At 39.9% G+C, this 17,854-nt stretch overlaps 1 long non-coding RNA gene across 1 annotated transcript; it reads right to left on the bottom strand.

Moving 5' to 3' along the window:
* Positions 1 to 1,594: 1,594 nt before the first annotated feature.
* LOC136338130 (uncharacterized) lies at positions 1,595 to 5,943 on the bottom strand. The gene is made up of 3 exons (XR_010731919.1): positions 5,830 to 5,943; positions 3,896 to 4,151; positions 1,595 to 1,949 (listed from the first exon to the last, which is right to left on the bottom strand). It is a non-coding gene; the product is annotated as an uncharacterized lncRNA (long non-coding RNA).
* Between the last annotated feature and the right edge of the window lie 11,911 nt (positions 5,944 to 17,854).

The raw sequence follows: 17,854 nt of genomic DNA, 5'->3' as shown, positions 1-17,854 counted from the left end.
ACAATTAAGTGTCATAAGAAAGGCAAGACTTGCTATAGAGGTTCAGAAAACTGAGATTTATTCTTTAAAAATCAGTATCTTCTCTTTGTTTCTCTCCTACTCACTCTGAAATCAAGCACACCTGAAATTAAATCTTCATTCAACGGCTTATGAATAATGTGACCTTGGAAAATTTAGTTTACCTAAGCCTCAATTTCCTTATCCATAAAATGAAGGTAATATTTACCTTACTGAGTGCTATAAAGGTTAAGTAACATCATACAAATTGGCTCAGCACTAACTTGAAACAGAAAAGGCTCAGCAAATGGTGCCAGGAATATTCTTTCCAGAGGATATGCTACCAGTTCTCTGAGGCCTTCTCCACTGAACTTCGGCTTTTACTGTTCAGCATGTCATATTTCACCTACTGGAAAGGTATCTTACAGTAGGAGCCTTATCTACATATGGCCAATAGCTTGTTTTCAAATTACAACACAATACATCCAGCTCCTTTCAAAACTGATTGTAAATTAATACTTGGGTCTTTTTGAAATTTTAAGGATTTAAGGATAGAAACCGTAACTTCCTTATACTCTGTAAGAGGTCAATAGCTTTTTTATTCATAATGGTGAAGATGTGAGAACAACCAAAAAGTGTTTTTGATAGAAGGTTGGATAAAGATGTGGTACATAAATGCAATGGAATACTACTCAGCCATAAGAAATGGTGACATATTGTCATTTATGACAACATGGATGGACCTTGAGAACATTATACAGAGTAAAATAAATAAATCAGAAAAAGCTAAGAACTGTATGATTTCACACATAGGTGAGATATAAAACTGAGACTCATGGACCTAGACAAAAGTGAAGTGGTTACCAGAGGGAGGGAGAAATGGGGGTGTGGGTGAGCGGGGGGGTAAGGGTGTAAAAAGGGACAAATATAAGGTGATGGAAAGTGATTTGACTTTGAGTGATGGGTATACAACATAATCCACAGTTCAAATGCTATAGAAAGGTTCACCTGAAACCTATGTACTCTTATTGATCAATGTCATCTGGTTAAATTTAGTTTTCTAAATAAAATTTTAAAAAACTTTAAAAATATAATTTATTTGTTCAGCATGTATTTATTGAGTTCTTATATAACCTTCATCCCCTCCACAGACCTCTATCTAGAATGGAGAGATGTCAGGGGGGATGGAAAGCAGTAACCAACTGCATTGCAGCAAGTTAGACAACAGTGATATAATGACTGGTTAAAATGGAATCAGACATTAGTATTAATTGTACTGCCTGTGTCAGATTGAAGGACCAAACACCATTGCTATACTTACATGATAAATGAAGCCAAGATTACTGACTACCTTATCAATAGTGGACCTAGAGGTATATGGTGGTCAAGAATTTGGGTTGCAAATTTAGACAGACCTCTACAGCTTTGTGATTTTGTATAACTTAATATTTTTAAACACCAGATTCCTCAACTGTAGCAGGAAATGGCCTGCAGATGGAGGATAATAGGTGCCCAGACAACTCAATGAAGGCAGAAGAATTTATTAGTAGCCAGTGGAGCACCAAAGCACAAGCTCTCTGAAGTTAGATTTCTTACATCTTATAATACCTTTTACAATGTCTATACAAGGGGTGCGTGATTCCTTTGTCCGAAGTCCTCCTCATGGCTCAAGGTGGGGCAGGGTAGTTTTGGCTGAGCAGCAAGGAGGAAGAGGTTTCCAGACCCCTGGCCCTATCTATTTACAGATCTTGTTTCTCTTGTAAGTACTGTAAGAGTCTCCAGGAGATCAGTTAGAGGTCTATAGAATGTGGATAAGCTTTAAATGGCTGAGCCAGTCATTCCTGCAGGCCCCTTCTCCTGCATCCTTCTGGTTTCTCCCCTCTCACAACAATTTCACAGGCATTATAAAAGCGATTTTGGGAGATTACATTTGAGGTCAATTGAGATGATGCCTACAAAATACTTAATACAGTAAGAACTCAATACATGGCTATTTTTTGTTATCATTTTAAAGAGAGATTATGGAATCTGTTAAATATGTTAAGGATGCCTATTTAAGAGAAGAAATTTTTACATTATTCTGACTCAACTGGATACCCAACCCATAATCATTAAACAGTGCAATCCTGCATTCCAACCAACTGACAAAGAATAGAGCATGTGTTAAGTACACATGCAAAGAACAAGATCAATAAACCCAAAGTCCTAACTAAATCAATGCAAACAGAAATCTCTCATTACTTATACAAATCAACTACGACCTACAGTTCATGTGCTATTGTTTAGTCTTACTTTTTTTGCTATAAAGCAAAATCGGAATGTGGAAATGTTTTAAAAATTAAAGAAGAAAGAAACACCTTTTCAACTCTAGCTCAGAGAAACCTAGAGAGCAGTTTAGCTTAGGCATCCGTATTTAGGATAAACATCAAAATAGTTTTTTCTGCACTTTTTCTAATCTATACCCATAAAGACACACTGACAGGTTAAGAGAAAATACATCAGAGTTCAACCTGGGTCTCCATATGTGTCAGAAAGCCTGCAGCACAATGATAAATATTATTTACATATCATTTAAATACCTTTGGAACAACACAGTTATTTTGCCCAACATATTTTGTGTTAAAGCTTTGAAATTTGTTCATTTTATCAGCTGCAAATATGACACAATTTTCTGATCCTGTTTAGATATTTCTTTACTTTTTAATACACAGAGCATCTAAAAATAGAAGTAGCCTAGACTTGACATAATACGGGTTATGCCCCTTTTAACCCACTCTAGTTAGTTACTGATTTGATCAATAGGGGGGAAACTATTCATATTTAATATATTTGCTTTACTTTCACTTCCCATTCCAGAAGAAAAGCCATAAGCAGGAATATATTGGTTAAGAGACAGTTTTTAATTGTGTCCAATGAAAAAAGTCTTTAGGAGTTGCATAGGGCTATATCACTGATGTACATCAAGAGGAATTCAGATTTTATATTATTTGTTCTAAACCAGAACATTTTACTTATTATTCATAATACATGTTTAAAGCAGACACCAAAATGGCTCATTTGGAGCCTTTTTGTGCTCTCCTGCTAATGCACATTAACGCCAGTACACATTCTGTATTACAGATCCATAAAATACATTTGCATAATATTGAAATTATAATCCCAAATGTGTAGTAAAAACCTTTATGAAAAATTGTTACTGCTCAGCTACTATACAGTGGCTAATTTTTAATCTTCAGCCTCTCAGCTGCGAGTAAAGATGGGGTATTCTTTAAATAAAAATCTCAGGAGTAGAAGCCTGGAATTTAACTCTCCCTCTTTTAAGTAGGGTATTTTTAAATGAAGGATTATAACATCTAACATACTAAACAATTGCCTTCACCGTGACTCTGGCCTTTTGAGGACTGATGTCTTGACATTTTGAATTCGGTTGAGAAGTATCTTTAATTTACTTTTCTTATGTCAGTAATGGGATGAGAATCTCTCTTATGACCTCACCAGAGGGTCTCCTCCTAGTTAGTGAAAAAGATGTCTGGAAAAGAATCACTGAGGCTAAAGTGGCAAATACTTGAGCATATAACACCAATGGCTACTGTCTCCTGAGTGCCACCACTGTGCTTAGTGCTGAAGTGAAACACAGAGGTTACACACTCGCCAGGGTCTCTCATCTCTTAGAGGCAGATGCATGTCTGTTAACTCCCATATTCCAACTGCTGCTTCCAACGATAGTGTCAAAGACAAATACTGATTCTTTAAATGATTCCACAACTGTGTTTTCAAACAATTTCCAGAGAGTTCTAGCTGATAATTTCCAGAACTAATGTCACTGAGGTACATTTCTATTAGGCTGGATCAACATAGACAAATAAAAGAAACCCCAAAGATTGAGCTGAACACTCACCTTGTGCCTGGTTTGACCCAGTCATAGAGTGGCCCTGCATTTCACTATCTATGGAGCTGGCCATCTCTTAGCCACTGTCCCCTCTTGCCTTTTCCCACGGTCCTAAGCAGAAGATTGCCCTTTGTGCAACCTCGGGGAGAGCCACTCAATTCACACTTATACTGTGAACAAACTGTGAAGCAAGAGCATGTTCTCTGGTGCCCTCTCACCAGGCTCTACCTCCTTCTTTCTTTTCTGTCTCTTCTGAAATTTATAGCTGCAGGAAGGAAAAGAGAAAGCCAGAGTCAAACAGGCCTGTCCCCACTGGACGGCTGCCTTATAACTGGGGCTTCCTGACAAGCACTGAGAAAAAAACTAGAAATAAGACAGAATTTACCTCTAGTTTATTTGGGGAATTTTTGGCCTGGAAAAATACTTTTCTAATTTCTCTAGTCATTTGTTTTGTTGTCATTTATTTAATTTTATTAAGCATTATATGCAAATTTAAAAGGTATAACAGCTCAGCCTAACCAGGTGTTTACGCAGTGGATAGAGCGTCAGACTGGGATGTGGAGGACCCAGATTTGAAACCCCGAGGTCTCTGGCTTGAGCGTGAGCTCACTACCTTGAGCACAGGGTTGCTGACTTGAGTCTGGGATCATAGACATGACTCCATGTTCACTGGCTTAGGCCCAAAGGTCGCTGACTTTAAGCTCAAGGTCACTGGCTTGAGCAAGGGGTCACTCACTTTGCTGTAGCTCCTTGGTCAAGGCATGTATAAGAAAACAATCAATGAACAACTAAGGTGCCACAACGAAGAATTAATGCTTCTTATCTCTCTCCCTTCCTGTCTGTCTGTCCCTATCTTTCCCTCTCTCTGACTCTTTCCTGTCTCTGTCAAAACAAACAAACAAACAAACATTGTTGCAATAAGTCACTAATTCACAGGTCATTTTGAAACTTGTAAATTCTAGAATCCGATGTTTTAATTTTGGTAGATTTTGAAAACTTGCTCACAATAGCCATTTCACCCATTTATACTCTTCGCTCCCCTAGCCGTGCACTGGCGTTCCTTAGTTTAACCTTTAGATCAGGAGGTTCTGGGAAGCAATGACTAGGATGTGACAGAAGATGGATTCAGAGAGCTGGGCAGAGGCCTGGTTCAGTGGATGGCTGCTGGGCTGATAGCCTTTTCCCAGATATATGGCAGAATGAGAAAGACTAGGAAACTCTTGACGAGTCCCTTCTATTCATCTCAAACTACTTACTCTGAAATAAACCCAAACACATGGGTTTATTTCATAGGAGTCTCCTGTCTATGGCTAAAAATCTCCAGGAGGTAAATTCCACAATCTCTTTGGTAAACTATTTGGACTTGTCACAGCTCTTCTGAAGGTAAGGACATTTTTTCTTACATACAATATAAATCTTTTCTGCATACATCCACTTGTGAAAAACATGTGTTAACATTTCCCCAAAGCAATGGAAGTTCAACTAGCTAGACCACATGATGCTATAATTTGGGGGTTAAAGTATGTATCCTCCTTTTTTTAATAGCATACATCTTTTAAATCACTTTAGAAACCTTTAGTGCATACATGAGGAATGGCACGAGTGTTTTTATTTTATCTAGCATTTAACTTAGCCATGGATTTTGTAGAGACTGTGTGCATGTGTGTGTGTGTGTGTGTGTGTGTACTTAAAATTTTGGTGTGTTCTCTTGCTTTTTTTCTTCTCTTATAATCACAAAAGTATGATACTTTCTCATTAGATGCTGATTAACATATAGCTTTCTTAACACTTCCAATATCACTTCTGCTGAAGGAGACTGTATCTCTGAAGTTGAGAGGCTCATAGGTGATTTCTGAGTGTTTCTTTTCTTTTCTGTTTTTTTAATTCAGTAAGAGAAAGGAAAGCAGAGACAGATTCTTGCATGTACCCCAACTGGGATCTACCTGGCAAGCCCTCTAGGGAGGGATGGTCTGCCCATCTGTAGCATTGCTCCATTGCTCGGCAACTGAGCTCTTCCTAGCACTTGAGGCAGAGGCCATGGAGCCACCCTCAGTGCCCGGGGCCAACTTGTTCCAATCAAGCCATGGCTGCAGGAAGGGGAGGAGAGAGAGAGAGAGAGAGAGAGAGAGAGAGAAGTGAGATAGGAGGTAGAAAAGCAGATGGGAGCTACTCTTGTGTGCCCTGACTGGGAATTGAACCTGGGACATCAACACACCAGGCCGACGCTCTACCACTAGCAAACCAGCCAGGGCAGGGCATGAGCATTTCTTTCTTTTTCTGTCTAGATACAATAATTGTTTTAGGAACATTTGGTATCAAAAAAAATCCCAGCATTGTGCAAATTAAAACATCTGCTTGTACTTTGACACCCTCATTCTTCAAAGGTTAGTTGGATTTGTGGTTGCTTTGTTCAACAAGAATGCTCTTAGAGCCCAAGGATGCACATTTAATTATTGGGAAGATATGTTTGACAGAGCTGTGGGGGAAAAAAATTACCCTTCATATTCAGACCAGCATTAACATTTTTATAGAACAAGATTGCCTGAGAGTCAAAGAAGGGAAAAACTCCAGGAAAATAAATATAAATCTATTTGCTCACTGGTCTCCTTTTACTGATTTACAAGATGCCAACCAACGACTCTTTGCTCTGTTACCTAGAACTCATCAGTTTGGTCTCAATCTGGCATTTCTGATTTTTGCTGAGGTTAAAGACAGCAAAGTAAACTCTGCTTCCAGCAATAAATAACAGAAAGTGTTATTCTTTTCATTCAAGCAGGCTTTAGATCACGGCAGACAGCAACAACCAGGTGCATTTAGCTACATTTGTCATTGCCACAAAATGCAAAACATGTAAAGGATCTGCAGCACAGGGGTCTCTGTGCAGCCTTTTCCCACCTCAAATCTCCTTCTATCCCTGGTTGTGGTTGAGCCTTTGTCACTAGGCACCACAGGGAAAGACTGAGGTGCCTGCAGCGATGGCAGCATTCCCTGATTGGTTTGTTTATTTGCACAGGTCATTGATGCCAGGTAGCAGATTGTACACTTGAAGTCTTTCTGTATCTCCAGCCAAAGACTGGTAATCTCCCTGGGCAATGCCAAGATAACACATGTCAAGAGGCAGCCGTGGCTAGTAAGCCAACTCATCATTCACTTTGTCCCACCGCTCCTCCTGGCCCAACACGTATTGCAGCCTTTTCATTGCCGTTCCAGAAGCCCACAGACCTTCATGGTTGGGCTGGGAGGGAAGGGAGAGGAGAAGGGGGAATGCATGCGGCAAGAGGGATTTGGCAAGGCAGGAACCAGCAGGTGAACAATGACTCATTTGGAAGCGTGCAGCTGGGTGTGTGTTATTTGCATATCAGAGACCCTTTGTTAAAGTGGCTCGCCCAGCTGTGTGGGCGCATCAGTGCGGGGGCTGGTGTGAGACAGGAGATGAATTCTCACAGAGAGCAGAGCTACTTCCTATCTAATTTGTGCACAAGTTGAGTGAAGGCGCTCTCATTGGGGACCCACTGCAGAAAAGCTGCGTGCTTCGGAGATTTATTTTCCTTCTGCCAAGTATATTATTTTCAAACTTGCCTTCTCAAGATCTTGCAAATTCCTTTGAAAAAATGATTTAACAACTTAATGAAAACAACAGTGAAACAAAAGCTGCGTTGATGAGGGACAGAGGTAAGGTTGGGTTTGAAATGAGGGACGAACCTTGTAACGAGGTGTGCAGCTTTGTATATTAAGCAATTTCTCTGTGGTGCTTTTCCAGATGTGATGGAATACATTTATTTTTGTGCTCATCTGAACTGAAATAATACAAATGAGATACTAAAAAGATACCATTATGTGCAGAAGTAGGCGAAGAATTTAGATCCCAATTCCGTAAGTTAACAGCTGTGCGTGAAGCAATTCGAAACCGCAGGTTGCCTGGGAACCTCTGTCAAGCTCATATGGACCAGGGATGATCTACATGTGAATCCTGCATGTTGATAGTTCAAGTCTACTTTATTTCAGGCAAAAATAAATAGCTGGTAGTAAGAAGTCTGTCTCCACTGAAAGCCTGCAGTACAGCTGAATATGGCCACTGCAGTACTGCAATAAAACGGGATGAGTTTTAAACTACCAGATGGTACCCTGTACAGTGCCTGAAATAAAATGGAGAATTAGAGTGCCCTAAGGTGTGCACAGGAAAGGCAATTACATGAAATAAATGGGCCTCGGGCCTACAGGATGCTCAAGTATGCTACACAGGAGACAAATAGTACATCTGGTGAACAGATTTTATCGCACACTGGAAAGCCATAAAGCATGCCGTTGACTATCAGACCCCGTCTCACAATGACATCTTACCTGTGTTGGTATTCAGTGCTGTTTATTTTAAAAGGTGCCGTAATCTCAATGATGTGTTTTAAAAGCCTCCTTAACATTGTTTTCTACTATGTACCATGTTTGGGGGGACAGATTGACACAAGGCAATGAGATTTTTTTGTGTGTGTGTGTGTGTGTGTGTGTGGACAAATAGCCACTCTGATTCCACAAGTTCTTGTTTTTCTTTCATTCATGTCACTGCTGATGTGATTTTAGTAATAGGATTATACTTGTCAGCACTCGCTGCTTGGGAAAATGCCAACAAATGTTTAATGCTAGTTCCCACATCTCCGTTTCATTGTCTGTACCCTCACTAGTTTCCCTCCCTCCCTGCCCCCCTTGTCTTAATGTTCAAAGAAAAGTGATGTTAGGTGTGTGTGTGTGGGGGGGGTGTGTGTGTCTGTGAGCAGAATCTGTTGGCACAGGGCCCTTTCTTATTTCTTCCTCCACAAATGCAAATCTGCTTTCTGTTTGAAAATTGTGTTGCTTATCTATTGTAAAAAAAATACTGAGGAACACGGGACACTTCCTATTGTTTTAAGAGTTGCTATAATAAAATCTGCTCAGTACTTAAAGATGGTTTTAGCATCCCTCCTAGGATTCATTCTAGCTTTGATAATTGGGTAATTGCATCCCCTCCCCCCAACAATAAATATTTTCAACCAATTAAGTTTAAAACTGTAATAAATTTTAAAGAATTACAGTCTAAAAATTCATACCCTAGATCCAGGATTAAGTATGAATATTTATCTTGAGCCACAGAGCAGTGCAGCCTGTTAATGTGCTTCTCTACCTTCCATGCAGCCGCCCGCTCCTGGCAGGTGCGGCTCCCACACGTGCCAGGCGCGAGCTGCAGGAGCGGAGGAAACCGGTGCCCTCACGGCCCACACGGTTCAGGAGACGCAAGCCTCTGCTTCCCCGTTCCAGTCCTTCTTTGCTTCCAGACAGCATTATTCAACCATCCACTTGTTCATTTACTCATTTATTTGCTTGTTCCTTCATTTGCTCATTTGTTCATTTCAGTAATTTTTTTAAAGATTTTTTATTTATCCATTTTAGAGGGGGGGGGAAGAGAGAGAGAGAGAGAGAGAGAGAGAGAGAGAGAGAGAAGGGTTAGGAACAAGAAGTATCAATTCCCATATGTGCCTTGACCAGGCAACCCTGGGGTTTCAAACTGGTGCCCTCAGCACTCCAGGTTGACACTTTATCCACTGTGCCACCACAGGCCAGGCCTGTTTAGTAACTAGAATGCACAATTAGACCCATGATTTGCATTGAGGCTAGGCGTGGAGGGGCACACGGGATCAACAAGGTGGCTGTTCACACAGAGCTCACCTTCCATTCCCTCTCATTGGGTCCACAAACCAGTGTCTCCAGGTCAGTCTCCCAGGGCTCTATTGCAGGCCAGGTCCCCTGATGTGCAAAAGTATATACTCTTAGTGCTAATGGGCAACGAACTGCACTGGGAGCCAGGGCACTGACCACATTGTTCAGAGGTGTATTAAATGAGCAGGAGTTCACATTTCAAGCTCCAGCTCACGGCAGACACAAACGTCCCGTTCCCTCCTTCACAACATAGGAATTCAATCAGAGCCCCCAAAGCCAGTACTTGGGCAACAGTAATGCCTGGAGCCAACATCAAGGACAAAGGGACACCCTGGCACGGCTGAGGCTGAGTCTGGGAGAAGGGAAAGGAGCAGAAGGAACAGTGTAGCCTTAGCAGGACTGAAGGGCAGGGGAGTGAGTACTAGGGGGAGAAAGAGGACCAAAAGGAGAGCTGTGGTGGGCACTGCTGGAGGCAAGGAGAGGGTGGACCCTGGGCTCTGGGGGAGGTGCATCCCAAGGACATCCACCTTGTCTTTGCACCACCATTGTTCTCCTCACCTGCTGCAACCTTTCACCCACATGGTCCCCTTCTGCTGAGCCAGCTGTTCTATCATGCTGCTCCCCAACCCCCAGGCCTGTTCTTTCCTGCTCACCCCCTCTGCCTGCACCTCACAGTATAGCCATCTCTGTCCCATTCCCACCCAAGCACATGGTGGCTCTGGATGCCCAGGTACCTGTACGTCAGACGAAAGGTGACGAGAGAAGAATGACTTGAAACACAAAAGCAGTGCTGTTAAATCTTCAGGAAGCACAGGCTGAGGTGTTGAATTCTATTAAGAACTCTACATTTAATGAGAATGTTATCTTGGTAGATAGAAAAGTTAGAAAAACTTTAGCTTCTCTAAAGCTCTATTTAAATTTCAAGATTTTCTGAGGACATCAACAGGAAAGTCATTTTGAAAATTGGGGATTATGATACTGAAAGAAAATCAGAATTTAGTAACCTTTGCTCTTCAACAAGCTTTCTCATATGGGGGGGGCAGTTGAGGTTTACAAAGAGTTAACACCCCAAATTTGGAACTGAGCAGGGGTTAATAATATTAAATAATTATGTTATATTCTCTCTCAAATATTTCCAATGATTTTAAAGATTTTATAAAGGGAACTAATGTAATGCATTTAAGAGAATAGTCTATTTAAGCAAAGGACAGAAAAAGATGACTGGAAAGAAATTGCAGAAAATCTCTTTTGGGTCTGGATTCAGTTCTTACTGTATTCAGATTTCCCATCAATTCCTGATAAGTAAAGTTGCAGGAGGATGAAAGAGATGATTACCTGTTTCTAGGAAGCCATGAGCATGTCAAGGCAAGTGTTCTTTCATGAAGTGTGTAAGTTTGTTTCAATGCTGTTTCACCAAGAGCAGGTTGGGACGCAGGTGGCTGACTGTTGCCCAATGCTCACTGCTGTGTCACTTGCCTGGAGGCCAGGTTAGCTAAAGGAGGGACCAGAGGATCCAAGGTTGCAGGGAACCACCCCACCACGGAAGCAACCTAAGCAGGTGTGGACAAAGGTGGTTTCCATGGCAGCTGTCACCAGGTGCTCTGCTAGGGAAGCTGTCTGGGACTTAGCAAACTGGATGCAAGATGTCAGCATCTCCATTCTGCACTCTAGCACCAGCCATCAGGGAGCCACACCAGCTCCACAGAACAAGGCATTCTAGTATGAGGATAAAACAGGAGTATTATAACTCTAATGTTGTTCTCCAGCAGTGGAACCTTGGGCAAGTCATTTCACCTCTCTTTTTTTTATTATTGATTTTAATTTGTTGTGTTTACGTAGATACAAGTGTTCCACCAAATATATCTTCCTCCCTCCCCCCCATCCCTGTGTTCTCCTTGAAACCCCCTTTGCCCCCTCCTCCCATCACCTTCTCCTCTTCCCTCCATGATTTACTATCCTGCCCTCTATCTCTCTGTGTTATGTTTATATACTTTCACTGATGTCTTTCCTTTCTTTGATCCCTTCCTCTCATCCCCTTTCCCTCTGACCGCTTTCCCTCTGGATTCTTCGTCAAATATCAATTGGTCTCTCCTGTTCCTCAGTTCACATTGTTGATTGGATTCCTCATATGAGCAAAGTCATATGATATTTTTTGTTCTCTGCCTGGCTTATTTCACTTAGCATAATAGGCTCCAGGTCCATTCATGTTGTCGCAAAGGGTAAGATTTCCTTCTTTTTCACGGCTGCGTAGTATTCCATTGTGTATCTGTACCACCACTTTTTAATCCACTCGTCCACTGACAGACACTTGGGCTGTTTCCAGATCTTGGCTATTTTAAACAATGCTGCAATAAATATGGTATGCATTTCTTCTTTTGAATCAGTGATTTGTTATTCTTAGGATATATTCCTAAAAGTGGGATAGCTAGGTCAAAAGGCATTTCCATTTTTAATTTTTTGAGGAAATTCCATACTGTTTTCCACAGTGGCTGCACCAGTCTGCATTTCCACCAGCAGTGCAGGGGGGTTCCCTTTTCTCCACATCCTCGAGAGCACTTATTATGTGTTGTTTTGTTAATGAGCACCATTCTGACTGGTGTGAGGTGGTATCTCATTGTGGTTTTAATTTGCATTTCTCTAATGACTAGTGACATTGAACATTTTTCATATGTCTATTGGTCATCTGTATGTCCTTTCATTTCTTTTGCCCATTTTTGATTGGATTATTTATCTTCGTGGTGTTGAGTTTTACAAGTTCTTTATAGATTTTGATTATTAACCCTTTATCAGACATATTGTCAAATATGTTCTCCCATTGTGTGGGTTGTCTTTTTATTTTGTTCATGGTGTCTTTTGCTGTGCAAAAGCTTTTTAGTTTGATATAGTCCCATTTGTTCATCCTGTCTTTTATTTCACTTGCCATGGAGGTAAATCAGCAGATATATTGCTGCGAGAGATGTTAAAGAGCTTACTGCCTGTTTTCTTCCAAGATGATCATGGTTTCATGACTTACATTCAAATCTTCTATTCATTTTGAGTTGATTTTTGTGAATGGTGTAAGTTGGTGGTCTAGTTTCATTATTTTGCATGTATGTGTCCAATTTTCCCAGCACCATTTATTAAAGAGACTGTCTTTACTTCATTTTATGCTCTTGCCTCCTCTGTCAAATATCAATTGGTCATAAAAGTGTGGGTTTATTTCTGGGTTTTCTGTTCTGTTCCATTGATCTACATGCCTGTTCTTATGCCAGTACCAAGCTGTTTTGAGTTCAATGGCCTTGTAGTATAGCTTGATATCAGGAAGTGTGATGTGATACCCTTTGCTTTATTTTTCTTTTTCAAGATTGCTGAGGATATTTGTGGTTACATATAAATTTTTGTAATATTTGTTCTATATCTTTGAAGTATGACATTGGTATTTTAATAGGAATTGCATTGAATTTATAGATTGCTTTGGGTAGTATAGATATTTTAATGATGTTTATTCTTCCTATCCATGAACACGGTATTTGCTTCCACTTGTTTGTGTCTTCCTTGATGTTTTTTTTATCAATGTTTTATAATTTTCTGAGTACAGGTATTTAACCTCCTTGGTTAAATTTAAACGTAGGTACTTTATTTTTTTTGTTACAATACTAAAGGGTATTGTTTTCTTAATTTCTCTTTCAGACAGTTCATTGTTGGTAAACAGTATATAAATGCCACTGATTTCTGAATATTGATTTTATATCTTGCCACCTTGCTGAATTCATTTATCACTTCCAGTAGTTTTTTGACTGAGACTTTAGGGTTTTCTATGTACAGTATCAAGTCATCAGCAAATAATGATAGTTTTACTTTTTCTTTTCCAGTTTGGACACTTTTTATTTCTTCTTCTTGTCTGAGTGCTGTGGCTAGGACTTGCAGGACCATGTTAAATAAGAGTGGTGAAAGAGGGCACCCCTGCCTTGTTTCTGTTCTTAAGGGGATTGCTTTTAATTTTTGCCCATTGTGTATGATGTTGGCTGTGGGTTTGTCATAGATGGCTTTTATCATGTTGAGGTATGTTCCCTGTATTCCCACTTTGCTGAGAGTTTTTATCATAAATGGGTGCTGGATTTTATCAAATGTTTTTTCTGCATCTATTGATATTATCATGTGGTTTTTCTCCTTTCTTTTGTTTATATGATAAATCACATTAATTAATTTGCATATATTGTACCAGCCTTGCCTCCCCAGAATAAATTCCACTTGATTACAATGTATGATTTTTTTCATGTATTGATGGATCCAACTTGCTAATATTTTGTTTGAGAATTTTAGCATCTAAGTTCATCAAGGATATTATAGTTTTCTTTCTTTGTAGTGTCTTTGCTTGGTTTTAGAATGAGAATTATGTTCGTCTCATAAAAGGAGTTTGGTAGTTTTCCCTCCTCTTGAATTTTTTGAAATAGCTTGAGAAGGATAGGAGTTAGTTTTTCTTTGAGTATTTGGTAAAATTCGCCTGTGAGGCATGAGGCCCAGGACTTTTCTTTGTTGAAAGTTTTTTGATAACTGTTTTGATTTCATTGGTTGTAATCAGTCTGTTTAGGTTTTCTGATTCTTCCAGAATCATTTTTGGAAGATTATATATTTTAAGAAATTTATCCATTTCATCAAGGTTGTCCCATATTGGGGCATATAGTTCTTCATAGTATATATTTTCTTACAGTCCTTTGAATTTCTGCTGTGTCAGTTGTTACTTCTCCACTCTCATTTCTAACTTTATTTATTTGAGCCCTCTATTTTTCTTGGTCAGTCTGGTGAAAAAGTTCATCAATTTTGTTTACCTTTTCAAAGAACCAGCTCTTAGTTTCATTGATCTTCTGTAGTTTTGTTTTGTTTTGTTTTTTTGTTTTTGTTTTTATGGGGTTTTTTTGCCTCTATGTCATTTATTTCTGCTCTGATTTTTATTATTTCCTTCCTTCTACTTCCTCTGGGCTTTACTTGCTGTTCTTTTTCTAGTTCTTTTAGGTGCAGGGTTAAGTTGTTTATTTGAGCTTTTTCTTGCTTCTTAAGGTATGCCTGCAATGCTATGAACTTCCCTCTCAGGACTGCTTTTGCTGTGTCTCATAATTTTGGAGTTGTTGTATATTCATTTTCATTTGTTTCAAGGAAGATTTTTATTTCTTCCTTGATCTTATTGTTAACCCATTCAGTATTTAATAGCATGCTGTTTAGTCTCTAAGTGTTTGAATGCTTTTTAGTTTTTCTATTGTAGTTGATTTCTAGTTTTATGCTGTTGTGATCAGAGAAGATGTTTGATATGATTTCAATCTTCTTAAATTTATTGAGACACGTTTTGTGTCCTAACATGTGGTCTATCCTAGAGAATATACTGTGAGCACTTGAAAAGAATGTATATTCTGCTGCTTTGGGGTGAAAGGTTCTGAAGAAATCTATTAAATCCAGTTGATGTAGTGTGTCATTTAAGGCTACTGTTTCTTTGTTAATTTTCTGTCAGAGGTTCTATCCATTGATGTTAGTGGGGTATTAACATCCCTTACTATTATAGTATTGCTGTTAATCTTGCCCTTTTTGTCCATCAAAATCTGTTTTATATATTTAGGTGCTCCCATATTAGGTGCATATATGTTTATAATAGTTATATCTTCTTGTTGTAATTTTATCATTATGTAGTGATCTTCTTTATCCTTTACTATATAGCCTTTGTTTTAAAGTTTATTTTGTCAGATATTAGTATTGCTACTCCAGCTTTTTTTCCTTTCCATTTGCGTGAAATATTTTTTCCATCCTTTTACTCTCAATCTATGAGTATCTTTCGTTCTGAGGTGGGTCTCTTGTAGACAGCATATGCACGGGTCCTATTTTCTTATCCATGCAGCTACCCTATGTCTTTTGATTGGAGCATTAAATCCATTTACATTTAAAGTTATTATTGATATGTAGTTGTTTATTGCCATTTTATTCTTTAAATCTATAATCCTTTTTTTCTTGATTTCTTTTTTCCTTTGTTCTTTTTACAGCAGGCCCCTTAACATATCTTGCAGTACTGGTTTGGTTGTAATGAATTCCTTGAGGGTTTTTTTTTTGTGTGTGTGTGTGTGTCTGGGAAGTTTTTTATTTCTCCTTCAATTTTAAACAATAATCTTGCTGGGTAAAGAAGTCTTGGCTGTAGGCTCTCGTTTTGCATTACTTTGAATATTTCTTGCCATTCTCTTCTGGCCTCAAGTCTTTCTGTTGAAAAATCGGATGTCATTCTTATGGGGCCTCTGTTATAAGTAATTAACAAATTAACATCCTTTCTCTTGCAGCTTTTAGTATTTTTTTTTTATTTCTTAATTTTGGTATTTTAATTATGATGTGTCTTGATGTAGGCCTCATTGGGTTCCTCTTTACCGGGACTCTGTGCTTCTTGAACTTGTCTGACTTTTTCCTTCATCAATTTAGGAAAGTTTTCAGCTATGATTTCTTCAAACAAGTTCTTTTTTTTTTTTTTTCAGGAACAGAGAGAGAGTTAGAGAGAGGGATAGATAGGGACAGACAGACAGGAACTGAGAGAGATGAAAAGCATCAATCATCAGTTTTTTGTTGCAACACCTTAGTTGTTCATTGATTGCCTTCTCATATGTGCCTTGACTGCAGGCCTTCAGCAGACCGAGTAACCCCTTGCTTGATTGAGCCAGCGATCTTGGGTCCAAGCTGATGAGCTTTTTGCTCAAGCCAGATGAGCCTGCGCTCTAGCTGGCAACCTCGGGGTCTCAAACCTGGGTCCTTCCGCATCCCAGTCTGATCCTCTATCCACTGCACCACCGCCTGGTCAGGCCAAACAAGTTCTTTATCCCTTGTTCTTTCTCTTCTCCTTTAGGAACCCCTATGATGTGGATGTTATTTCTCTTCATATTGTCACAGAGTTCTCTTATAGTTTCCTCAGACTTTTTCAACCTCTCTTCTTTTTGCTGCTCTGTTTCTGTGTTTTCACTTATCTTGTCCTCTAAGTTACTGATTCAATCCTCTGCTTTATCCAGCCTGCTGTTGATTCCTTCTAGCGTAGTCTTCATTTCTGATTTGTAATTGTCCTTTCTGATTGATTCTTTTTTATGACTTCAATGTCTTTTTTGATGCTTGCCATTTCTTTATTTAGGTGGTCATTATGTCCATCCATTGTAGCTCTAAGATCCTTAAGCATCCTAACAATTATTATTTTAAACTCTGTTTCTGGTAATTTGGTTACTTCCATCTCATTCAGTTCTTTTTCTGGGGGTTTCTCTTGTTGATTCATTTGGATTGCATTTCTTTTTCTTCTCATTTTTTCTGTGTGCCAATTGCAAGCTTGTTGGGTCAGGGCAGCCTAGGTTGGTACAGGGAATGCAACCCCTCCTCCAGGGCTTAATCTCTTAGCCTCTGGTGGTTGTTTGGATTTTAATTCTCTCTAACAAGGTGAGCTGCATAAAAGTCTTAATTTCCCTGATGTTTGTTTGCTGAGCCCAGCAAGGAATTTCTGTGATTAGGATGGGGGTAATGGGCATATCTTGCTCTTTGGCCCCAGTTGAAACTCTATCCAGGCCTTTTATTTTTCTGTATGGTAAGTACACAGGAATGTGGTGGGTGTGACCTCTGAGAACCAGAAGGTGTAGTCTGCCCAGTTCCTCTCTGGGTGTGGGGCATGTTCTCTGTATCAGAAGGGGAAGGTGTAGCTCGGTTTTCCCGTAAACCTGAGTTACTGCCCCTCCCCTTTACTTCCTCCTTTCTGAACTGCCTTTTGTGCTGATTAGAACTGGAGAGATTTCTGGAGGTGGGTCAATTGGCCTTAAGCTAGGCTCATGCTGGATGGAGGGAGTGCCCTCCCCCCTGCATATGGCCACCTTAGTTTTGGAGAATGACTCAGCACAGGTATTCTTCTCCCCATCACCATTTGTGTCCCTATGCCTTGATCTCCCCACTCTTCTCATGCAACACCAATCCTCTCAGCTGTCCTCACCCCCAAAGCCCCAGATAAGTGGCTGTGAGTGAGATTTTCTGCACATGCCCTTTAAGGCTGCATCTACTTCTTTGCAAGCTGTTTCCCATAGACAGAAATCCTGCTCTTTTCCCCACTCAGTGCTGTCAGGTTGTCTCTTCTAGTTTCTGGGTCTCTAGGCTGGGGCTCCAGTCCTGGGGCTGAGAACCCTCACCTCTCAGGGTCTCTCTCCCTGCAGTGAGAATCCCTCTGGACCTTCAGCCACCCCTCAGCTCCTGAAAGTGGAGGAGCCCCCACCATGTCCCCACACTTCCTACCAGTTTTGGTGTAGTTTCTTCTGTGCT

Source organism: Saccopteryx bilineata, chromosome 5, assembly GCF_036850765.1.
Source record: "Saccopteryx bilineata isolate mSacBil1 chromosome 5, mSacBil1_pri_phased_curated, whole genome shotgun sequence".
NCBI classification, from domain to species: domain Eukaryota; kingdom Metazoa; phylum Chordata; class Mammalia; order Chiroptera; family Emballonuridae; genus Saccopteryx; species Saccopteryx bilineata.
This window is presented reverse-complemented; position numbering and strand designations above follow the sequence as displayed.